At 38.6% G+C, this 26,214-nt stretch overlaps 1 protein-coding gene across 5 annotated transcripts in view; it reads left to right on the top strand.

Annotated features, from left to right (window-relative positions):
* SPTLC3 (serine palmitoyltransferase long chain base subunit 3) overlaps positions 1–26,214 on the top strand; it is a 273,302-nt gene that overhangs the window by 161,917 nt on the left and 85,171 nt on the right. For 3 of the 5 annotated variants that reach the window (XM_046939520.1, XM_046939517.1, XM_040698202.2), the window contains one exon: positions 18,832–18,971. The exons of the other annotated variants lie outside the window; for them this stretch is intronic. The gene's annotated coding sequence lies outside the window, so the exon portion shown is untranslated. The remainder of the gene's footprint in view (positions 1–18,831; positions 18,972–26,214) is intronic. 5 annotated transcript variants of the gene reach the window in all.

The raw sequence follows: 26,214 nt of genomic DNA, 5'->3' as shown, positions 1-26,214 counted from the left end.
CTGTGATGCTTACAGTTCTAGGCTGGATATGAGCCAGTGCCTCACAGACTCAAAGAGTTCTGTTGCCTTGTCAGCCTCTTGACTCAGTAAACTGTGGATGTTCATTTAAAAACTTTTCTGATAAGTTGTAGCATGAAGAAATATATTTGTAGTGTCTTTTAAAGGATGCTTGTTGTCCTTTATTTCTTTGTCTTTTGTTCGTATTCTGATCTCAGCATCAAAATACAGAGTCCTAAGCATAGAGGATCAAGTCATTTCAATAATATGAACCTCATTGTCCTTTTGTTGTCTGGCTTAACGACACCTGCCTTAATAAACCCCAGACCATCCCAGTCCCTAAAGCTAGGTTGAAGGTTGTTTTTGCAGATGAACCAATTTAAGCTTGATAAAATCACAGCAGGCCTGGGAAATAAGGAGGTAATACATCTGCAGGAACAAAAGCTGTAAGAGAATGTGGATTACATATGAGGATATTTTTGGAACTGTGTAAGTGTACATGGTAGTGAACGGAGTGATAAGAGAACAAGCTCCCAGCTGATCGGCTGCATACGTGCTGGCTCATCCTTAGCCTTCTACCATGTGAATGTACTGTCAGCAGCAGGCTTCTGCTGAGTGGGCTGCTAAGGTCTTTGCTCTTCATCATCCTCCCTATGCCCTTCAGCAACTTGAGAAGCTTGGACTAAGGTGAAAAATTCCAGGCAAAGGCATTCTCAAAAATCATCACTTTCCACTTCTCTCCTCTTATCCTGACCTCTTTCACCAACCACTTTTTTATGTTTGGTCTCTACGACATCAAAAAAAAAAAAAAAAAGAAAGATCCTTTGCCAAAAGACAGGGAAAAGGTAGGAAGAGGAATAAATACCCTGTGACATCTCCCCAGAGGAAGCTTCCTTACTGCATGGTTGGAACCCTCTAATATAAGTGACCCTGCAATTTTCTTCCTGGGATGCTGTGGAAGAATACAATGATGTAAAGAGCATTTAAGCTGGAAAAAAATAACCAGTATAGGAAAGGAACATTCTTTACATTTTTTTCCTACTTTTCATCAAAATGCATGTCACAAATCCTTTAAATGGAATTTAAGAAAGCACTATTATGGAATTTCCCTTGGCTCAGTTTCTAACTACATCCTCAGTCTTTTATACCTTACAGGTTAGGGCTTATATTAAAAAAAAAAAAGCAGATTCCCTGTGATTATTCTACACGGAGCCAAGTTTTCAGACACCTACTTGGTGTTGCAGATGTTCTAGTTTGGATGCAAGAGGCTGTTGTGCTTTTTGTAAGAAATTTTTTTTTATTCCATCAGGAAGTTCATTTTTTTCTCCAGGATTATTTTCAAGTAACCGTAGAGTTTTTTTTCTGAAAAGATCAAATATTTTATACATTGCTTTATCATCGCTCACTTTCATCTGACAATAACGTGAGCTCAACAACTGCACCCCGAAAAACTCTGCATTGTGATGATAGTAGAAAATATATTTGATAACATTTATTTTTGCGTTCTGTTTTTCAATCAGCTGTTTTTTTTTTCCAAATGTCTTTGTTGCTTAGAATGAGTTAATGAGTTGGTATACAACTGAGCTATAAATTCATTCTGGATTCTGTTCAGAGGAGGTAATAGTTCAGAGGAGGTAATGAGATGACATTGGTCTTATGACAAGTGCTTCTGTTTTGTTAGTGTCTGATCCATCAAAATTTGGATTAGGATTCTAGTTTTTATCCTAGAATACTGTGTTTGAGACTCTGTTTCTATGTGGACCTGATTTTTCATCTAAAAAAAAATAAGGATTTGAATCGAGACAATATACATTCTGAGAAGGAGCAAGTTTGTGTGCAAAACTACAATAATTGAAAATGGAATTAAAGCCCCCAACGGTTATTCAGCTTTGATCAAATAACGTCACCAAAACTACGAGTATTTCAAGGACACGATGTTATCATGTTGTCCTTTGTGTGCCCGAGTTGTACTTTTGTGCCCAAGTTCTCAAAGTCAGCATTCCATATTGCACCTAATGTACTTCTTAAGGGGAAAAGGCGTGCCATTTTCTGATTCCTGCAAATAAAAGAATGCAAATTGAATGAAATTTAGACAAAGTGCTTCAAATTGAATGAACTATTGCTTTTAGCTAAAGCGTGTAAAATGGGGCAGGTGGGGTTCTTCCACAAAGTTTTCTGTAGGTAAAGGGTGATGAAGAAGAAACACTGATATGTTTTCAAGTGATCACTGCAGAAATCTTTGCTTGTGTATTTCTAATGTGTGCTTTCTGTAGAATGTCAGTTGCAAATGTGAATTCTGCAGCCAGAACTGCATTTCCATGATGCAGATGTCCGTAGAGCAGCATTTTTCAGCTCTTTCGCTTTTCTGTCCAGTAATCAGAACAAAATACTCTTTCAAGCTGTTGTGTTCAACAATTGAGTTGTCCAGAATACAGTCTAATTTATTTCAAATTCTAAGAATAGGACTCTGACAATAGTGATTAATTGTAAATCTTAAAGTGCACTAGAAGTCTTCAAATCATTCTTGATGAACTATTGAACTCTTTTATCTTTTGCCTTTTTTCCTGTTCCTGAACTGATCTGGTGTTCTATGAATGTGTTAATTGCTCAAAAACTCATCTAACACTTGCTGAAAAACAAACTGATTATGAAGATTTTTAATGAGCTTTTCATTGCTACTGTTTCTTTAAGGACTGGGTATTTTTTTCAGACATTTATTTCATAGAATGGATTATTCATGGAATCATAGAATGGCCTGGGTTGAGAAGGACCACAGTGATCATCGAGTTTCAACCCCCCTGCTATGTGCAGGGTCACCAACCACCAGACCAGGCTGCCCAGAGCCACATCCAGCCTGGCCTTGAATGCCTCCAGGGATGGGGCATCCACAACCTCCTTGGGCAACCTGTTCCAGTGCGTCACCACCCTCTGGGTGAAAAACTTCTTCCTAATATCTAACCTACACCTCCCCTGTCTCAGTTTAAAACCATTTCCCCTTTTCCCTTTCACTATCCATCCTCATAGCCGTTCCCCCTCCTGTTTCTACTCTCCCTTCAAGTACTGGAAGGCTGCAATGAGGTGTCCCCAGAGCCTTCTCTTCTCCAAGCTAAACAAGCCCCGTTCCCTCAACCTTTCCTCACAGGAGAGGTGCTCCAGCCCTCTGATCATCTTAGTGGCTCTCCTCTGGACCTGCTCCAAGAGTTACACGTTCCTATCCCTGCTTAGTTGTTTTCTCTTTCTACACTATGCTTAGATAATTTAGTCTGTTAAGATGAGAAAATAAGCAAAAACATCAGACCCATGATGACTAGCAATATTACTTTTCAGCATGGATGATTACTCACTGTCTTTTCGTAAACTGTTTAGGATTCATAATTATCTTCAGGACTAAAAATATTTGCCATGCAGTTATGCGTATGCAGCTAGTAATAATAAGCTATAAATAATGAGTGAATGTGCCTACTCTACTTATAAAAAGTTAGTCCTTTTTTTCTTTTTTTTTTTTTTTTTGCTTAGGATCTATATAGCTGCTGACTTATAGATTCTGAAGACCAGGTGAAAATGCTGTAAAATCTTTCTGACTTCATAGGTAGCATAGATTGGATATTTTTAACTAGTTATTCTGGATAATTACATCGGTCTGCATTTATCCTTTTAATTCTGAGGGTAGATAGTGTGAAAAGGTTTAATTTAAAGTAGAAAAATAATGCAGCATAGTAATTGGAGGCTTATTGATTAAAAAAAAAAAAGCTTTAGTGGTTTAGTGTAGCAATCTTCTCATATGTAAAGAGCACTGCTGTCATATCACAGTTAAAATTTCCTCCTTATTCAAAGTGGAAGAGAATAAGATTAAGATTAATTTCTTATTCCTCCTTGCAAAATTATGTAAAATCATGGTGGGAAATAGATTCCGGGGAACAGTGCAGTTGTTTCTTTATAGAAAATGTGATTTGTTAGTGGAAAGAAATGCAAGACAGCCATCTGTTGGATTATACAGCAATGTGTTTGGCTTCCAGGTCTCAGTGTGGGCTGCTGATAACACAGAAAGGAACAAGTACAGGGCTTACTGCTAGTGCAGATGGTGTTTGTGGACAGTATAAATTCAGTTTGAAAGTCAATTAAAAGAGAATGTATTCCTGTGAAATCAGGTCCTGAGGTAGTGCAGACATCTGGGACTCAGGCAAGGCTTTGTCATCTATATGTTTCTGGATATAGAGAGGTATTCTGCATCCTTTTGTGGCAAACTGCCATCAAAATAATGGATTCAGCACTGGGCTACTGACTGGAAAGAGCAGACATGCAGATGATCACAAGAGGTGTGTCATTGCTTAGGAGAAGTCTAGCTTAGCCCTTGCTGTGACACCTTCAGATACGTATTGTGAAGAACATACTTGTGAAGATCACAACATCTCCCTTTAAAACATTTTAGTGTAAGATTTGGATGAGGCACTTTAGATCGTTACGCTCTGTGTATTAGTACCTTTTAATTAAAACCTTTTCCAACGTATTGATTATTAAATGACACAGTCAGTAACTGAGCCTTTGATTATCCCAAGTCTACTGATGCAGATACACAGTGTGATAAATTAGCCTAGCTGCATGTCATGGCCTGCTGCATGTTCATGCTGAGAAATCGAGCTAGCACATTTTCCCTCCTATCTGAAATCTTGTGCCAGACTGCCATTCTGAACTGATTTTTATATCTTTCTCAGATGTGGAACCACCTAGGTAGGTTTAGCTTCCAGTTCCAAGGAGGTAACTTCACTTTACTATCCATCCCTAGATCTTTTTCAACAGATAAAATAGTGGATATACTGGCTCCCTCTCCAATCACAGTCTTCAGTGTAATACTTAGAGCATGTTATTACTATTCCAGGTGACAACAGAAAGGAGAGATCCTGATATGTTGTCATGGGCTGAGTGTTTGGGAAAATAGTTTGTAATGCCTCTCCTATACTGCTGCTGCCCCTAGCTTTTACAGCTGTACGTTGATACCTGGGACAGAGCGCTAAGGCACAGTGAATTCAATGGAAATACTATCAGTGGTCTTTTCATCTGCGCCAAAAAAAAGTGAATTTTTGAGACCTCCCTGGCTTGCATTCTTTTTTTTTTTTCTTTGACCCTGATGAGGCCAATTACATTTAAAGCTGAGAAGAACTGAGTCAGTGCTGAAAATCACACACTACATATTCCTCTGAAAAACAAATAAATTGAATTTCAGTTAAAAATTAGAGACGTAAAAGGTCGCTTGTTCATTCAAATGTAATGTAATTCAAATGGCTATAAATTAATTTTCTTTCATTCTCTGCTTTTTAAGTTCTTTTGCAGGTCAGCAAACTTGCAAAATTAAATAACAGCTAGTGGCTGTAAAAAATAAAGATGAGCAGGATCTTCTGAACCATAGGAATGGTATCTGAATAACTGGTTATGCTAAATAATGGAGTAGAGAATTTCAGTGTTTGATCCAAACTAATGATGTGCTTGCCATGTTTTGTGGCAGAGGTCTACGGTGAATATTTGATATTTGTGATTGTTATGGTGGAGATTTTTTTTTTTTTCCTTGTCTGTGTTTGCAGGGTTTTTTGTTGGTTTTTTTTTTTTTTTCCCTGATATTTTAGTTTAGATTACAACATCTGGTGCTAGTAGATAGTGGTGCATTTATCCCATCCATTATAATCCATAGATTAATATCATGTTCTGAAGAAAGGTTGAGCTTATACTGAAGGGATGTACCTGGAAGGACAGTGTACGAGCTGGAAAAGGACAACATGCTAAAATACACATCTCAAAGCTTCTAAGAATTGCAAATCACGGATTCTATAGCCTGTAGCAGGGAATTCAAATTACTCTTTTGTATGACCTTAAGCCCTTGATAGCCTAAAATGCTCACAATATGGAGGTAATGGAGGTAAATCACATTTTATTAGTCTAAATACAGTTAGTAATTCAGTTGGGAAGTCATTCCAGGCCCAGGGTATGTAAAAGAATCATGAAATCATTAAGGATGGACCTCTAAGAGCATCATGTTCGACTGTCAACCTATCCCCACCTCCACGTTTCTTCAACGCTTCCAGGGACAGTGGTTCCACCACCTCCCTGGGCAGCCTGTGCCAATTCCTCACCATTCTTTCAGAGAAGAGATTTTTCCTAGTATCCAACCTGAACCTGCACTGGTACAAATTGAGGCTGTTCCCTCCCATCCAATTGCTGTTACATGGGAGAAGAGGCTGACCCTCACCTTGCCACAACCTCCCTTTAGGCAGTTGTAGAATACAACTGTTAGTTACAAAACAGTAGTTAGATTGCAAGAAATCTTTGTGTCCCGCTTGCAAATGAAGTCTTCTCACAGGAACACAGGGTCCCCAGAGCATGTCAGAGAAAGGTTATACATTTTCAGGGGAGATGCCTGGCAGACTGTGTGCTGTTTTAAGAAAAGCTGGCCTTTCTGCTGTGTAAGGTATAATTCTTGCCTAGTCAACAAATTGTAATGGGAAAGCCCTAGTTTAGTTCTGATTTCATGTTATACTTAATATAAATTTTGTGACCTTGCTTCTATTTCAATCTATAAAGCCTGGTGCTCTTTTTTTTTTCCTCCTGTAATTTAAATGAGCTGATTTTAAAATTGCTGACTGATGCTCTTTGGAGATACTCGCTTCCACAAGCTCCTGGGTTCCTTCAGAGGAAAGCACAGGATGTGTCCTACATAAAAACTTCATTCTTAGAAGTAATGAGGAATGGGATATGTAAATGGGAAGTGAGGTATCAGTTTGTGTCAGAGGCAAGGGAAAGGTAAATCAGATTCAACAAAAGGAGACAAAAGCTATGGTACGTTTACTGAAATCAAGAAAAAAACCCTCAGAAAATTCAGGAGCAAAACCAAGCCCTTTTTTAAATAGAACAAAACATTTTAACACTTCCTAATATGTTTGATCCTTTAATAATCTCCTCCAGGCTTTGCCTTTGACCCTGCAACTGAGATAGATGAAGGTTTTGCCTTCGTTGCACAAGACGGATGAGATCATTAGAGCAAGATAACAAATGTGGATTATGTCACCACAAATACCAAAGATGATGATGACACTTCAGGTGCTTGCCTCTGGCTAGGCATATAAAGCCAGCATTATATTCTTATCTAGGCACAGCCTTGCTGCTTACCTTACTGTAAATTAAAATGACTGCTTGTCTTCACTGTGACTGAAATAGCTTTTTTTTTCCTTTTAACCTCAAGGTATCTAACACACCTTAGCTTTCCTGAGGTAAAACATAGTGAAGGGCAGACACTTCACTTTATGAGATGGACACTATACATCTACCTAAAGTTGACTTATCTGAATTTATCTCACATTAAAACTGACGTACTCTGACATTGTAGGGGTTTTTTTTGTTTGGTTGTTTTTTTTTAACATCACATAAATTTGTGTGCGTGCTGATTACTCCAGCAGAATTGAAGCACACCTTGCGAACCAATTGAACTAACTAGGAATTCTACTTCTTTTAACAGTAGAATTCCTAGTTATGCTGCCTATGGAGATCACAAAGTTGATGGAAATTTATCTTTTCCCACAGGCAAGCAATCTTCCTCCTTCTCCTGGTTTGTTACTCAATTGTATATTCCAATTTGACTCACTGCTATGTGGCATTCTGCTGTTCTCCTTACTAGATGTACCTGCTCAGACTTAGTTACTTTGAGAGCACTCATCCAGCTGTGGGCTTCCTATGCTGCTGTCATCTGCTTTCCACTGAAGCAGCTGTAATTAACATTGGGACAATATTTGACACCTCTGCACAATTTATTCTTCCATCTTAGAGTGGCAGCCTGAGATTTTCTGAATTTTCTACACTTAAATAGAACTCTGTATCCCATGATTCTTGTTTAATTGTTTCTATTTTCTGTCAAATGTGAGATCAGTACGTCAGGATCTTGACCTTATTCCTATGCAGATCATTTTCTTCATTTCACTGGGTGTTGGCAGAAAGTCTGCATAACATTGCAGTTCTGCGTAACATTGCAGATCCATGCAACTGCAATGTTATGCAGACAGAACATTATCCATGGATTCCATTCCCATAGGACTCAAAATTTCCTGACTGTACTGATAAAGAAATTATACCAGGATATTTTAGGTGCTAATATGGATTGGTACATCTTGATATATCACACTTGCCTAACTTGAAAGATTCTCTCATCCATTTTCCTAAAAGCTCAGCTATGTATTTATTCCTCTTTGATTTCTGTATTTGAAATATTGCCCAACTTTTTTCCCAATATTTCCCAATTGCTCCAGTTGAGTTACATCAAATGCCCTGCAGGGAGTCAAAGTATAATAAAACACATTCTAGCATATAATCTCACTTTATAATAGCACAAAGATGACCATAACTTTGAGATCAACAAAGTGCATGAGTTGTTTAAGCTCAAATAATGTTACATATTTTTAGAGAGCACATTACTAGTAAGGCTTTTCTGTCTACGATAGAGGGAAGAAAGTTGAGGAGCGTCCAATTCCTTCTGTTATAGCACAGAGTAGAGGAGCAGAATCACCTTCCTTGACCTGGTGGCCCCACTTCTTTTGATGCAGGTCAGGATAAGGTTGGCTTTCTGGGCTACAAGGATACATTCCTGGCTCATGTCCCACTTACCATCCACCAGTACCCCCAGGTCTTTTTCAGCAGGGCTGTGCTCAATGGCTTCCTCCCCCAGCTGTTATTGGTGGTGAGGGTTGCCTTGACTCAGGTACAACACCTTGCATTTGGATTTGTTGAACCTCGTGAGGTTCTCCTGGGCCCATTGCTCATCCTGTCTGGATCTCTCTGGATGGCATCTCGTCCCTGTGGTGAGTCGAGTGCACCCACAGCTTGGTGTTATCAGCAAACTTACTGAGGGTGCACTTGATCCCACTGTCTATGTCATTAACAAAGATGTTAAAGAGTATCAGCCCCAGCACTGACCCCTGGGGGACACCTCTTGTCACTGATCTCCATCCAGACATTGAGCCATTGTATGGGAACTGTTGAGTCACAGCCTGAACCACTGATTGACCACCTGAGGCGAGCACTGAGTCAGCTGTGGGAGCACAGGTGAAGGCAATTCAACTGTGTGACCAGAAGGGGTGGAGCCAGGCTGCACCTCTCCTAGACCCCATTTCAGGGCTGACTGCCACTGGGGAAGGATCTTTTTCTGGAGATCCCTCTCTTTGGAGTTTTGTGCTGTAAGCCTGGGCTACAGGTGAGCATTTCATTTATTTTTTTATTGTCTCTTTCCACTGTAGTAATCTTTCTAACTGTAAAAATACCACACCAGTCTGCTAACTGTACATTTATTAATTGTACAACTGTTGACAGCCACTCTCTGGACTTGATCCTGTTGCTGGTTCTCCATCCAGTGAACAGTCCACCCATCAAATCCACATCTTTACAATTTGGGTAGAAAGATGTTGTGGGGTATATCCACTCTTCTGCTGGTAGAACCCATGCCAGGGCAGAAATTAAAACCAATGTAATGTGTGTGTCATTTAATTTTAAATTACTTAGAGATATATGAGAATGCACTGTTACTGCTGTTTACTATTCTCATACTGCTGCAGTTACTACTAAAGAAAAAGAAGAAATGCATAGGTTTTGGGGTGTTGAGAAGTTTCTATGTGAGAGTAGGCTGTAATTCAAAGGTTTATTAGCTATGGATGTTTGCTGTCCATGCAGCAGCAGATCTGCAGGTGCCACCCAGGTACTGCTTTTCCACACTTCACTAGTAAGAGGAGTTGTGAGTTCAATCACCTGTGGTGTTCTGTTCCTTCACCTGCAAGTGAGTACTCCCTCTGTTGATTTTAGACTTCTCCCAAGTGTTCTGCTAAACCAGCTGTTTTTTCTCATTTAATTTATGGTACAGCTGACCCACCTCTCAAAATCTATGCAATGTCTTAATCTAAATTCAAGCTCTTTCATACTTGCTTTACTCTGTATTTTTTTTGCATAGAATCACACCTGCTTGTGTTCAAGCCTCTTTAACAGCTGTATTTCAGCATGCTACAAACATCTGATATATTGAACAAAGCAAGGTTCTTAATTTTACCAAAGCCCAATTTCTCTGGCAATATAAAAAAGCCAGGGAGATGGGAGTAAGTGCAGGGAATATGCTGCAAAATTCCTGAGAGACTTTTCTCAGTTGGTGTATTTTTCTCAGCGACTACTTCAGGTTTAAGGTACTTTTCAGTGAAAGTTATTTATTCCATATCAGATTCCATTTAGCCGTGGTTAACAAAAGCTTTTCTGAATGATTCAGGTCCTGACTGGAAAGCTCACCTTTAGAGTCCCTATGGTCTCTGGTCCATGCAGCATTGAGGCTCCTCGGATTTAAAACAAACACTGTATTAGTCTCTAAATGGACTTGCATTATCAACAAGAAGTTGGCGTAAAACCCTCTTTGCTTCTTCCCTGCAGAAGAACTATACATCTGTAATTCAGGAAAGGCTTTTGGTAATGCCTGAGGACCAGGGGTGCTGTGCCAAGACTGCTGTAATTGCTGTCTTTCTTACTTTTGGAAAACTTTCATCAAAATTGTAACTTTTTGCAAGGCCATTTCCATCACAGATGACAGATATGCTTGTAGATGTTTCCAAAATCAATGAGGTCATTTGTTTGCATTTTCTTGTTTACTTCTGACTTTCCCATTTCCTTTTATTTTGACAGCATGCTATGCCATATTTTCAGGTTTAATATCATCAGTATTAAAGGCATTACAGAATTACCAATCTGTTTACTATTTCAAAATAGTGATTTTTTTTTTCCTTCAAATTCAGGATGAAAAGAAATGGTATGAAGTCTGTCTATTCAGTAAGATGGAAATGTTGTAGCTGGTTTAATATTTCCATCTGTGTTTTTGAGCTTCAAGTGCCTGATTTGGTGCCCACCAAAATAAATGGGAATCTTTCTATGGAATCGAATATCTTTGGACTCAACTTTAAGTCCAAAGTGTTTTCAGACCAATTATAGATGCCAAGAGTTTTTTGTCGTCTTTTAAATATTCCTGGTGCTGTGTTCTATGGAAGCCTAACAGACAGTAAGAACATCCATATTTAACTCAGTGTGAGGATGCGAGGGCTCCTTGTTCCTACACTGAGCCCTAATTATGCTGGGTGATTACTATAGTAGAATTTGCTATAAGCTATTATTAAAGCTCCAATTATTACTTATTACTGGATCTGGGCAAATACTGAAGCTTTGATTTTTATTGAGGGAGAAAGGCTTTCATCTTCTGCCACTTTTTGAAGTTGCTTCTGCAAACTTTTTTTTTTCAGTGAGATTTGGAGAACAGTTACTTTCAGCTAAATGCAGTTCTTTTTGTCACATCTGAAGAGTATGGAAACAGAGCCTGGCAGGAAGCTTTACTGCATGTAGAGCTGAGGTGGAGAACGGAAGTGATGCTGGTCACATGTTTGTATTAAAGTGTCTGTTCTGATGTTTTTGTGTGTGTGTGAGGCCACCATTGTTTCTGAGCCTTCCAACGATTCCTGGATGCCAAGAGTATTGTCACACAGGAGACCAGGTCACCTCTATTACACCTTCATGAACATACCTATTCTAAGTGGAGCAGGTAGAATAGATCAGAAATTTCCATGTACAGAATGCTTCTCTTGGGACCGTTTCTTGTGCCTACCATGTGCAGCTGTAGCAGGGCTCTTGTCAGCTGTGACACAGTGAAACAGGAGGGAATAAAGCCTGTTCCTCCTCAGCCATTCAATATAAGCACAGAGAATCAAACCATGGCTTCTAATTTGTCTCTTTGTGTCATGAGTCAACAGATGTGACACATAAAGGGAGCAGATGGCACTTTAGCAGAGTTTTACAGAAAGGAACGGTACATTGATGAGCAATTGACTTTCTTGAAAACTTAGTGCATTGTTGGAACTGTGTTCCACGTCTGCCATTGCACTTCTGTGAGGTGTGTTACTTTGGGACTGATTTAAAACGTGGGTGGCTGCTTTTCTTCAGTCTATGGCAGATGCTCAAGTGGATGTTTGGTTTGCCAGCTTCTTTCTGCATATAGGGAACTGACGTAGTGGTCACTTGTCCCCTTCACTCTCAAAGCCTGTTTATCAGAGTTATGGGGATTGTATCTTCACAGAGCCCAAGTAGCTTTTTTGTTTAATAATAAAGAGCAGCATTTCCACTAAGGAGGCTCAAAGTTGCTGCTAATAGAGCTTCTAGATAAGGTGGAAAGGTATCATCAAAAGGTTTTATTAAGGTATTTCTGAACAGCTGTAAGAATTTCCATTGGGAATAACTTTTTCTGCAAGCTCTTATCTTGGCTTTCCAACGTTTTCACCCTCTTTTCAAAAGAAAATGATGGTGCAAAGCAATAATAATCCCAGAATCTCCTTATAAATAATTTCTCACAAGATCCTGTTCCTTGATGTGCCAATGTTATCTCAAGTAGATCTCCAAGACAATTTCAGGACTGTCATACACATTTACAACCATCAGAGGTCAGCACGTGCTCATTCATAGGAGTGTATTTAGAGCCTTTTATTTGTCCAGCTTCATAACAGGTTTTTGATGAAGATGAAAATGGAATTTCATTCTGTGACATCTTAGCAGATAATAGGATTCTTGAGAACTGTAAAAAGCGCTGAACAAAAAGCATGTGTTTGTGCTGATATCTTCGTGCCATGCAGTGTGTCAACAAATGCTCAGTTCTGTGTGCGCTACTTTAGGGAGCATAAATTAGTGAATGTCAGAAAACTGCAACGAGTGACAATTGTTATGGAGGGGCTTTTCCAGACTTCAGTTAATTCCTGTGCCTCACTGAGATTTGTTTCTTTCATCCTACTGGTTATGAAGCTTAAGCTCAAGAGCAAGCACCAGGACAGCTACAGCAAAGAGCCTGCACTTTGCAGTGTGCTATTTTAGTGGCCCATTTGAGCCCCATGTTGATGGAACTGCTCTCTAAATATATATATATAATTTTATCTAAATAATCTTGAGTTAAAGAGAATGAAATTTTGAAGCTTGCAATCTGTGGATTTGTAGCTGATTTTACCATATGTTACGTTTATTTCAATAAATATGCTATAAGCTGGATATGTTCAAAAATGGAAGTATGACAAAACTCTGAGGAATAGAGGATTTGGGAAGTTCAGAAGTTATTTTCCAAAACTGGTGCTCAGTTCTGAATTCTTCTGCATCTGTTTCGCTATAATTTTTTCCTCAGAGCAACATGAGTAAAATCCTGTTTGGATATAGTGTGGGAGAGTGAAAGACAGGCACTGAACCGAGTGGTTTCAGTCCCCACTGCAGAAAAGGGCTGGGAAGCTCTGTTATGAATCTGGCAGAGAATGAATTTGAACTTATCTCCCCTGCTATAAATATGGGCTATCAATTATGGAACGGTCTCTCCCTTGAGCCAAATGTAAAAGATAAACAAAAATTGGTAGCTAGAATGGGTTTAAGTTTTGTTCAAGGGGGAAAAAAAAAAAGAAAAAAAAAACAGTAAAAGTGATTTTGAGTTTGACCCCAAAGAAATATTGAAACAGGGAAAAAAATCAATTAAATGTTATTTTAGTTCCCTGGGCAGCAGGAATGGTAATATGAACTGCTTCCTATCTACAGCTAAGCTATGAAAATAGAATTCAAGTGCAGAAGGTCAGCTGAAAACTTGTAATGCAATTTACTAACATGGTCTTACTGAGAAAAAGCACCGAAACTCAGCCTCAGAGGACAAGAAATACTACAGAAATGCTCTATGCCCAGAACTGCCAAGGCTTCAGGCTCAACTTGGATTTTATAGCATTGGTTATTTATCTTGAATCATAGTTCCTACAGCTATTTTTTCATTGGAAAAATCTCAATTTTCATTAAGAGAACATATTGTTGCCTTTGTGGCTGTAGAGGAACACATGAAAATAGAAAAATCCCCAACTCAACTGTTCCTCTACTGTCATAAAGCAAACAAATGAAAACAACAAAAAAAAGCATGAAGCTAAACTTACAATGGCACATTGCTCCAGGAGGCAGGGATATAGGATGAACAAACAAGCAAAAACACTAAATGCAAGGAGACTTTCAATAAAACAGTACCAGCTGGCCATGCTGAATGTGGGAAGAAAATCTAAGTATTTACAAGGGCTGCTCCAAAAGTAATGCCTCCCACTGTATTCTGTTGGCTCACAGTGTCAGAGGCAGATGTTGGTGGGATGGCAGTAGAGGTTGATCTTTCCCACCAATATCATCCTGTTACATTTTGTTGCTGTGTGACAGATTGCAGCAGAGGGGCAGCCTGATGCACTGCCATGTCAGATGGCATTGTATATGGAGCAAAGGTGTGGCACTAAATTCCTCCGTGTGGAAAAAATGGCACCCATTGACACTCATCAGTGCTTGCTGAAGGTTTGTGGAGAGTAACCAGTGGATGTGAGCACAGTGGAAGTTGGACTGTGTGGGCAATATTTTCCCAGCAGGAGTGCCATCATAGCAGCTATGAGACAGTAGGTCACCTCTGCTGGTGCAGGTTTTTATGAATGCAGCATCCAGGCTCTTGTTCACTGCTGGCCAAAATGCATAGCTAATGGTGTTGGCTATGTTGAGAAATAGTGTTTTGTGGGTGAGAATTTGCTCTATCAGGTAGTGTTATTGTGCTCCTCGTACCTGCTGTAGTATCCATGGAAATAAATCAGAAGCATTATTTTCAGAACAACATATGTAGGACTGGATATATTCTGTTATGAGGACTTAAAATTGTAAGTCAGAGTTTGGGCAGACTGCTTAAAGCCAACAGAGCTCTGTGTCATCCTAGAGAGATGGTCGTGATTCACTGTGAAGTCATAAGATTTTTTTTTTTCCCTCTAGACTTTGCTTTTGGATATATTTAGACCTACAGGTCTAAAGCATCCAAGTCTGGACGGGGGTAATCCTGAATATATTGCTACAGCAAATGTCATGTTTTCCACTGTTGAAGAATTGTTAAGTCAGAGAATTTTTCAGGTATGTCCTTTAGACAAACTCAAATCCCTTAGAAAACAACAGGCTGTGTACTAGGAGTACATCAGCCTCACTGACTGAAGTCACACAGGTCTAAGATCTAATGATTTAAGATTAGTGATGTTTCCTGGCCTCAAATATCTAGTAATAAGGACGTCATCTTCATGCTGTTTTTTTTTTAAAGGGGTGAAACCTGTATCAGAGTTAGTATTTCTTAGGTAGTAACACATACTTTGCTATCAATTTGTTTAAGAGCTGCCTTAAGTAACATGTAAAAAAGGCAGTAAGTTAGGTCAGTTAGCACCTGGGACAGTACAATGGTCCTGGTAAGGGAGACAGCTGAGCCATGACAAGACATTTGGGGAGCTAAATAGCCTGCTAGAAGCAAGAAGGTCTGCAGCATGGCAGTAGCTGTGGGAAGGAAAGAAAAGATGAAGCCTTTCTCCTCCTATTTATTTCACAGAAATAGAATAGTAAATCTCATTCTCCAGAATTTCCCATGCCAGTTCTCCATTCCTGCTCCACCCCTTCCTTCTATCCTCCTTTTTCAATGGAAAGGAATTCTAGTATCCTCCTCTGCTAAGTATACAGTGCCTTTCCCAGTGAGAAATACTGAGTCATCTCTGTTCTATTTTAAGTCTTCCTCCTCTGAAGAAAACAATATGCAAAGATACTGTATTAATGCTACTCTAAATCTGTGATGTCAGCTACTGTTCGCCAGTGAACAACTGGTGTGAAAGGCTAACTTAAATATCTGTTAGCTGCAATGAAAACTCTGGAACTGAAGGAACTCTGGAACATTGGTCTCAGAGCAAGTTATAGCTGATCACTTAATAGCTTGAAATTCATGCAGTGTTAAACAGCACAAGACAGTCGTCCCGGGTTCCAGTCTCATGCATGGAAAAAAGGTTGCTTGGAAATACATTACAAGAAGGCTGCTAAAGATTGCTGGAGAAGTCACCTTCCAAGCTAAAGGGAGCACAGTGCTCCCAGCACGGAGCTGGAAAGGGGAATGAAGCCTGACTAAAAGTACATCAAGTCCCAGCTTGTCTACCTTTCTCCACTAATAAAATATAATATATGCATCTTTCTTTGACTCAGGGATTTCTTTCAAAACTGAATTATAGACAGTGGAAAAACCAACTTTGATTCCAGCTCTTTCTTGTGGTCTTTCAAACTTGCCTTGCATAATATAACAGTCAGAGGTCATATGGAGTGTAAGAATGAATGAATGAACACCATGGGAGAGAAGCTTTAGTTTTTCAGTGTCATTCCATGATGTAAAATACTCCGATCATATGTATATGTCTAATGAAAATCTTGTGACTAAAGCTAAAATCTTGAAAATGAACCTGCTGCTCTCAGATTCCTCCTGGTAATTTTATGCCCTGGTTTATGTACTGACTTTGAGATATAATCCTGGAGTCTTAGCTCTTGATACATGGCAGTACTTTCGGAACATCAGAGTGTGTTCAGCTTCCAGATGCTTCTGTAACAAATGCAGGGAGTTTTAAACTAAATTGACATTAAATCTGAAATACAAATTACTCCAGGTAAGAAACAGTAATATCTTTTTTGTTGTTGCTGTTGTTTAAATGTGATACACTGCAATTAAATATAAGGCTTAAACAAATTCCAAATTCTATCTATCTCAGAACTTTGTGGATTAAAAAAAAAAAAATTAGGGGATAATATTGCAATGTTGCCTAATTTTCTAATTGGATTGATTTCTAGGATGAATTTTTAAACTTTTAAATTCATTCGGACTCTTATCCTCCCATCTATACCTTTGTACCCATCTATATGTTTGTACCTGTTTTCCCTTCAGAGAGGTATAAATTTGAGGAAAAAATATAGCGAGTATTTTTAAAGCAAAATAGTAGTTAAGTCTACATAGCTGTGGATAGAGCAAAACTCTGGAAGTTCAGGCTAAAGAATTTCTGCCTGTGTCAAAATATAAGAAATTAGATCTAGAAAACATGTGGAATTTCTACAGTACGTAGGTAAAGGGAACAATAATTTCATTTACTCTATCTCTGTGGAAAAAACTATCGACAACAGTAAAGTATTGTGAGACTGCCAAGTAAAAAAAAATCGTAGTTTTTATAAGGCAACTTACCTAGCAGCACTTTAACTATGACTGATAAGCAACAGATATTTTTTGTATATATGTCTCGTGTACTTCCCTGAAAAGGAGTAGGGACAGAACTGAAATAATGAATATCAAAACTATCGGCAATAGCAGTGAGAAATTAGACTAAAGTTAATCCATGTATGAAGTCACGCTTAACACAGTCCAATTCTGTGTCACATCTTGAAACAATTTGCTCACTAGCAATGGGAAGGGCAGGCAATTTACTATCACTTAGTTTAGTGATGCTAATAAAAAGGTGTTGAAGCATAACTAGTTTTGGGTGAGTAGTGCTGTTAACTTAACAAGGTCTAATCACATGAAGTGCTTCACTGAGTAAGGATTGCAAAAGTTAGCCCCCTTTTTTTATTAAAGAGGGTATTTCGACTATTTCACTATGGTGCATGTTTGTTTTTTTTAATTTAAGCAGAATTATTAGTTGTCATCTGGGCCTAGAGCCATGTACATTAACTATATTATAAATGTTGTATGTGGCCCAAGACAATTCCTCTTCACTCAATGCAGCCCAGGCAAGCCAACAGATTGACTTAGAACACAGTGCTGTCCCTTCTATTTTACCATGTCAGCAAATTGAAATAATGATAGTACCACAGTGGCCTACTCCAAATTACGGAAACCAGCAAATACAGTAGCCTGACTAACAGGAGATCTTAAAAAAGAAGGCTGGAGTCTGCTTTGGGCAGCTGTAGAGGTTGTATCACTGATGAAAGATGTCAGTAGAGAAGCATCCCAAGAAGCAGCTGTAGCAACTACCTGGGTGCTTGTAAAGTTCTTTCAGCTTTTGGCTTGGATGAGTAGTTAAGTATCTAATCATGTGAAACTTCATTTAAGGAGAAAGAATTGCAAATTCGACTTACCAAACAGTAGGTAAGAATGTAGTAATGGCATGATATTTACTGTAGAAGAAGCTAGAAGGGTATACCAGGTCTACTTATGCTTACTGCTGTTTTTTGCAGCAGACTTTTGGTCACAGTATTGCTATTATTTTTGTCTAGGTCCAGTTTTCTGTATTACTGCTGGTTTTGACTGACTATGATATTCAAGTCAGTTTTTTTTTTCTTTCTGCGTAGTGGGATAGAGACAGAACTGCATTCAGCTGTCCAATTTATTAAGTCTTAATCCTTGCAAGGATTAAGTATGAGATGCCACAGAATATGTTTTGTTTATGTACAGATTCCTATACAAATACATGTGCTGTCAATAACATTAGGAATTTGTTGGAATTTTTTTATGAGCACTCGTGGCTGATTGACATCTTAATACATGCAGAAGACAAATTCAAGTAATATTACTTCAGGAACCACAGGGACAGTATGTGCTTACGGCTTGTAACCATTTTCATTCTGTCTTACTGTATATCATGAGAGAATAAGAAGGGGTACAGATTATAATTAAAGAAAAACAGATTTTGTTCCAAAAGAAAGAAAATTTATTGGGCTTTTTCTACTTGGGCCTGTGGTGCAATGGTCATAGACCACCAAATACAAGTTTTCTTTTGTATGAGTTATTTATTGGTATGAGGCTCTATAAATTTTATGAAGTTTCTTCTGTGGCTTAGTGAATGTGTTGTTTTCAACAGGGGTGTAGTTTAGAAAGTATAGCAATACTCAGAATACTGATTTTAAAAATGTGAATCAAAAAGAAACACTAAAAAAGTAAAATTGCTTGGTTGGTAAATAAAAAGTGAATAAAATTGGCTCTCTTTCCAGACTGGAAACGAAGATATGGATAAGTTCCAGATCACTTCCTTGAGTGATAAAAGAGAGAAACTTTTTACCGCTTCCACTCTTGACTGCTCTATTGGTGTAGAGGTCCTCTGCCAGATTATCTGCACAGTGTGTGGAAGAAGGTAAGCTTCTAATTCTTGAGCTTTTGGAGGACTCTACCTCACGTCATTACTTTAATAGGAATCCTAGACTCCTAGCTTGAGCTCTATTTAATTTGTCTGCTGCTAAATGTATGAACAGTTCCTCAAATATTAAAACTTAACCTTTTAACATACTGATTTCTGATACTTTTTCCCCAAAAGTGCAGCAGCTCATATTGTGTTCCTTTTTATTACCGGAGGCAAAGTCTGCCAGTCCATGTGAGAGTTTTAGAGAAATGTTTATAACAGCTTCTGTCTGCATTCAAGAGTTAACAGAATTATTTGAAAGTAAAAATTTACAAACATTCCTGCACTTTTGCAAATTGCAGAGTAGTACGTGGAAAATATTGCAACAACACCTGTAATTCTATTATGATTTAAGAGTGATGGAACTTAAATTTCTGTCAGAAGACTACCAGCTTTCAGTTACATCAGAATATTATGCTCTGATGGGTTTTGCATCAGTACTTAAAAATAGGACTCAAATGCATCTGAAATTTTAGGAAAGGAGAAGGTCTAAGATCATAATTACATCATCAATCATAAATCATCATTTAAATTTATAATTCACACTTGATGTTAGCTGCATCCAGTAGATTGTGAAAACCAATGGTAAAATAACTTTGAAAGGTACATAACTACAGATAATGTTAAAGCTAAGTAGATATTTTCAGAAGGAAGCATAACTGTGACTTTGAATTTCTGTAGAAAAGGCTATGATGCTGGCACACTGTTAATACAGATTACAGGTGGTTTGAGGATTTAAGTTTTCTGGTAAAATTAACCAAAGGGAAAGAAAGGAGAACTTAGAACCCTCATTACTCAAAATTAATATCTAGAATCAGTGGATACATGAAATTTTTAGAGCATAATAGAGATATTTTATTTTTCATCTTATGAACACTGAAAAAAAGGATTATGGAAATAATGCTAATAACAGCAAAGGATTTTTTGCTAGGATATAACAGACCTAAATACAGATATATATATATATATCTATATAGGATATATATATATATATATCTAAATATAACAGACCAAACAAATACAGCCTCCCAAGTCTAATTGACCTCCAAAACTATCTGTAAGCTTCATAGACCAAGAAAACACCCCAGACTACTAATCATAGTAACCAAGTTATCTTGATACATGATGCTTTCCATTCATATCATAATACACCTGCGAACTTTCTTTAACTAGAAGAAACTTGGCTACCTGGATGCCTGATGTTTTTTTCTACTCAAAACTTGCTCTCCCTTATTTTTATCACCTCTTAGTGCAGACGTGGGACAGTTAAGGCGTGTACTTCTGATTAGAAACAGAAAAACTGGGAGTAGTTTAGATAAAATTAATAAACCCTGGCCTGAATAGTAGATTCCATCAGTAATGGTTCTGGAACATGAATTGGAAACTTGAAGTGTGTGTGTTCCCTATCAGTTCAAGAATAACAAAATGTTGTTCGTGTGCTAATACATGAAGCTTAGGTCTGGCTATAATGTGCCAATCTGTCATCTTTCACTGATCTATAGTATGTAATCTGTAGATTTAATACTCTAAAGTCTTTTAAAAAAGCCACTAAAACTTGTGCTAGTTGCTGACACTCGCTTGACAAATGTTATAATTAAGAAATTGAAATTGAAGACATCTGTTACAACTGGTTGTTTATTTACACTACTGCTAGTCCACTAAGAAGGAGTGATTGAAATAAATAATGTGTATCTATTGTGCAAGAGAAAATGAAACTTCAAGGAAGGAATTACATGTGAGGGGACCAAGAAATAGGCTGAATTTCTCTAATAGCTACAATTAAAGTTGCAAAAGCACAAATGATGTAAACAAGGCACCTAAACAAAGATCTTGACTTCCAACAATCGAATGACGTGGCATTTGGACATATAACAGTGTCCCACATAATTCAAGTTAGTGAAAACTTATTGCATGCATAACCTTTTAGCCTCACTGTACATTAAGGTTTCGTATATTTCCCTGTAGCAGCTAGAACACTAAATGCATCTTACAGAATGCAGTATCAAAATGAGATATATTATGCCTACCTTGTATGGTTTGGGGCTTTTAGATGTGTCCACTGCAAATGGGGGTACTTGGGTTATTGGAGCAATGGTCTGGCAATCCGCAAGGAGATGCCTGTCTGAATTAACTTCACTAGTGTATAAAGCTAACATAGTTCTGAGTGCATTGATACCAACAGCAAAATTCCCTGCTGCAGTCTGTTTTGCTTTTCAATGAAAGGTAAGTTTGGTACATGGGTATATAAGCACCTGGAGTTGTGATTGGAGCTCTGTTATGTTCACTATTTAAAATGAGAGCCTTGCTCTGCAGAGCTTACAAGATAGAGCTGATGGGAAACCGAACTCAGAAGCTAGTTCTGCACTAGGTGTATGCAGAGAGGATAAATAGAGCATCTGCTCTAGTCAGCAGTGTTTGAGCTTCCTTTTGAAAACAAGTATTTCATGCAGGTGTGAGGAAACTTTTCCTTTCTCACCCAAGTGCACAACTAATAGAAATCTATCTTCATATAAATTGTTAGCACTCAACTCTTTTCAAAAGCAGTTTTTGAAAAATTCTTTGCTTCAGTGGCACTTATCTACAGTCCTTAAGCCAATAGTTTCTGAGATAAGAATGGTCATTTAGTTTTTAAATGTTTTCTGATCCCTTCATGAACCTAGTAGCTTGTGTGATCAATGTTAAACTGAATTCATCCTTGTCTTCGTAGGAATTTTGAAGGGAAGTTCTGGAAAGCTGCCCATACTGTTTGTCTGGGTGGTCTAACAAATGTTCAGACAGGGTGTGTACTTCTCATTGTTTCAGTGGATGTATTGATTTATAACTGCATACTGAGCTCTGACCAGTTCAGTAACTTTACTCACATCAAAGGAAAACTGTGATTCCCGATAAATATTGTTATGTATCACTGCTTGGCTGCCAGCATATGATCGTAGCTGGAAATCTTTTCCCTTATTTATCCCTATACAAGTATTTTTTATTAACATCTAGTAAGAATTCTCAGCATTTTCTGTGGCTACTCTGTTGTGTTGTGGTTTTGTTGGTTTTTTTTTGTTTTTTCTTAAGGTTTTGTGGGCAAGCAAGATGAATGAAGGCCAAAATCTGTGTGCTTTGCTGAGAGCCTATCCACAAAAATCTGTTGAAAGGGAGAGAAGTTACAAACCACAGATCACGATGATAAAGTAATACATATGAAATTCAGATAGTGTAAAATATCAAGTCTCTGCTTGCTCCATGCTGTTTCCCAAGAGATTCCCTTGAGCCATCCAACAGAGAGCTGGGGAGGATTAATGAGGCATTTGAGCTTTTAAAGGTACCACCTGTTCTGGACTGCCTAGAGCTGAGTTCTGGACGCTTGCAGGTTTCTTCTTTCTCTTTTTAGAGGCAGGGAATCAAATACGGACAGAGGTAAGGATAGAATTTTTCTGTTGGAAAGGACCTTCAAAAATTATCTAGTTCAAGATAAAATGAGGAGTCTCATGTTTCCTTTGTGGAAGTATACGTGACTTCCCACAGAACAATGCTATTGTGCCACTCCTTGATCTGTGAGCCTCAAAGCTGATTAGTAGCAGCACCTCTGTAATAAACATCAACACATCTTTCCAGGCCGTTGCTGTATTAAGTAGCAACAAGTTTGCACGGCTCATCTGGAAAAAGAGTCTGTTTAAGTGCTTTCCTTCCCTGCCTGGTCTGCTGGAGTTGAAAAATGTAATTTGTAGAGTGCTGTGGCTTCTTCTAGTAAACCAAATTAAATGTTTAGTTTTTTTATATACCCCTCAAGTCTGCAGATCCCTCCATAAAGACTGTAGGTTTGCACAGCAGGCTTTCTTTCCTTAGTTACCTATGTTCTTGCAATCTTACAATTACCAGATGAGATTGAAATTGCTAAAAATGTCTCCTAGGGAAAACAAATGTTCAGAAGACTGGAGTCACACTTTCAGCTACGAAGTAACACTTCTTTCACTTCTCTATCAATCAGCCCTTAGAGAGGCCTACACTCCCCTTAAGATTTAGCTGCAGTCTGAGGTGGGAAGGACCAACCTCTGCCAGAGGAATGGCAACCTCGATGTCCCCTAGAACAGGGAGAACCCATCAAGACTTGATGTGCAAGTGTAAAGCAAAAGTTAAATAAACAAGGTCACAATAGATAGGAAAAAAGTTTCTTCCTTCTGAGTGTTAGTCATTCGAACACTTGCTGACAGGATAAAACTGCTGAAATGTTGTTCTTGCTTCACCCAGAAAAGTTATTATAACTGGCAAGCAACTGTGTTTCACAGCTGGACCTGACAGCAGACTGCAGAGCAGCAGCAGTGGGCATGTCAGACTGCGCCCAGCATCCTTGCCTGCTCCTCTGGCTCTTGATTCCAGGTCCACACCTGTTTCCCCTTTGCAATGCACCAATTCTGCATTGTGCCACCTCAACCAGTTTTCTTGCATAGTATTCCTATACATTAATTCCCTGGGTGTCCTGTCTCTGGTTTCCTGACATTTGTCTCAGTCTCTGACAAAATTTTTCCTTTGAACTCAGGTGTGCCTTTTGGTTTTTGGGCTTTCTAGCCTTTAGTTGTGCTTTTTCTAGCCTTTAGTTGTGGCCTTTGGACAGTCTTGGAACAGCCTCATCTCCTTACAGTCCTAGGTTTAGCTCAGCCTGACTTCAGGTCCTGACTCTAAGTATCTAACTCAGCTTTTTTAGTTGGACATGGCTTCGTGTATGTGTGCCTGCACCTCTGACTGTCCTGCTTCTGTCAGCAAGTGAATATTCTGTGATGAATTCGGGAAAGTTAATTTTTTTGGGTGATACAGGACTACTGTGTTTTCTGGAGCTCCTTGTTCTGGAGATCTCTGCCTGTCTTCTGGAATTTCCCTGTGGCTGCTCTTCCAAGCACCCTCTCAGTTAGGTACTCTTACACTACTTCAACTCGAGCCTATTTTGCCCCACCTAATTTTTCAAGCTGCCATTAGCTATTACTCCTAGCCACTTTAGGAGAAGATCCCTTAAAGTTCATGGAGCTGCCTCATCTCTGCAGGACTCTGGACGGATGTAGCCCTGCAGCTGACTCAGCACAGCCTGCGCGTAGTTGGCATCCAGGTTATGCAAGGTGGGTGGGAGTGCTGCTGTAGCAGAGCCCTGCCTGTTGTACTGTGTCCTCTGTTGCAGTGCTGGTTGGGTGCACCTGCTTATGCCATGGGCCTTAGTTCTAAGATGGATCCTTCCAAACTCAGGATATTCTATGCTCTAAGATTATTACCTGAACCAATTTTATATGTCCTGCAAGGGCACTTGGGGAGATCCTTCAGCATCTATGTGCAGTTTTACACCTAAGTTTAGGGTGACATCCATACCCATTTCCACAGATAAATTGGATAGATAAGGTTTAAAGCAGCAAATATGGATATCGGATTCTTCTATTTGAATGTTTAGTAAGTTTAGTCTTCAGCCAGTAAATTCTGAATGAATCTGGATAGACACTGAAGAAGATGACTGACCAGCTGCTATATGGCATTTGCTATTGCATTGCTCTGATATCTTTCTGTTTGTCCATTTATTTCAGCTTCACTGGTCACTATAAAGTGATTTTATGAACATATGAGGCAGAAATTGTTTCAGATATCCATGTCTCACAGGTACCAAACTGAACATCCTGGGGTGCTAGCCTGAGAATAAGTCTTCAATGGTACATAGACGTAATAGCATGGACTTCTGTTGTAAGAGAAGTGATCAGGGTAGCAGGAAGGCTTTGTAGTTCTGTACTCCACCACTGGGGCATACTCTGCTGTTAAGTGAAATATTATGAAAACCATGATGTTTAACACATTAAGTTTAATGTCCCAGGTTTTTTCCATCTCCCATTTGTTATCTGTCCTGTAAAGCTAAGCATAAATCTCGTAGGTGTCTGTGTAGGCCATCATTGTTTCTTGGGGCATGTAAATTTGCACCTGTCATGAACTGAAATTATCAGGATCTTGCAACTAGGTTGCAAGACCATTTCATAACTAACTTTTCTCTAAGATGAACAGAAATCTTGTGGAATCCTTCTGAATTACAGTTTACATTTGGTTCTCATATGTTCTTGCAGCATTGTACTTCTGTAATGGTAGGTGTCTTACAAACTTAGCTAACATCTCTGGGGGACACGTAATCTGCTACTAGCCTTAGAAATTCATCATTTTCTTGCCAGTGTTCAAAGATAAACTTCTACTTCTGACCAGTAACCAAGCACACTGAATTGGGATTCCCTGCAGTTAAAATACTCACTGTTCTTTACGGTTCGCATAGTGAATCATTTTCCTTCCACTTTACAGAATGGTAAAAAAAGAAAGTGTGTAAATGTGTGTTCTGAACATCAAAACCACAAACAATTATTGAGTCTCTCCTTCAGTGTCCAAGCAGGACAGACTCTCATATATTTAAATAATTGATTTAGGGGCAGCTAAGAAGTAGCATGATAGAAATGGATGTAGAAGCCTGAGTAACAGATGGCTTTGAGTAGGATGGGGTTTCTAAAGGGCCCAATTTAACATTTTGTTCTCCAGAAGCAATACCACATCCTGGTTACAGATCAAATGTGTTCATCTGGCCAGACTAGTCCCTTCTATAAAACACTTGCTCCAAATAGAGTCAGGGCAGGGAATCTACACATCCCCTAGCGGTACTTGTTTTGTGAGCTTTGGGTATTAGAGTATGGTTAGAAGAAGTCCAAAAGGACAGCTGTTCTCTGGGGTTTTAAAAATTGCTTATTTAAATTCATATTTAAATGTTGTCTGTTCTTTTTAGTTCTGTCTGTTTGCAATCAATGTGTTAGACATGTTGAAAAGTAAACATACAGCATATTTAATTCACTACTGTATTCATACAAAAGGACTTTGTTCATGGGTCTTGAAATGAATAACAAGTACAGAGTGTAATAGTTGGGGATTAGAGACAGAATTGCATGATCTGTTGTCTAATCAGATTCCCCCCCTCACATACAACTGAATGAAAAAAAAAAAAGACATAGATGTTGATCATGATAATGTTGATAATATCACTTTGTACCCTGGGAGGTACTCAGTCTGTTGGGAAGTGTATCTGGCAGAACTGTTAGCTGAGTCATTGGAAGCTGCCAAGGAGCTGAACCACTACCTTGGCAATTTTTCTTGTTTTACCTTTATGATAACACAGTCTAAATGAACAGTAACTGGCTAAGCAAATGGAATGTTT

This window comes from Gallus gallus, chromosome 3 (assembly GCF_016699485.2).
Source record: "Gallus gallus isolate bGalGal1 chromosome 3, bGalGal1.mat.broiler.GRCg7b, whole genome shotgun sequence".
NCBI classification, from domain to species: Eukaryota; Metazoa; Chordata; class Aves; order Galliformes; family Phasianidae; genus Gallus; species Gallus gallus.
This window is presented reverse-complemented; position numbering and strand designations above follow the sequence as displayed.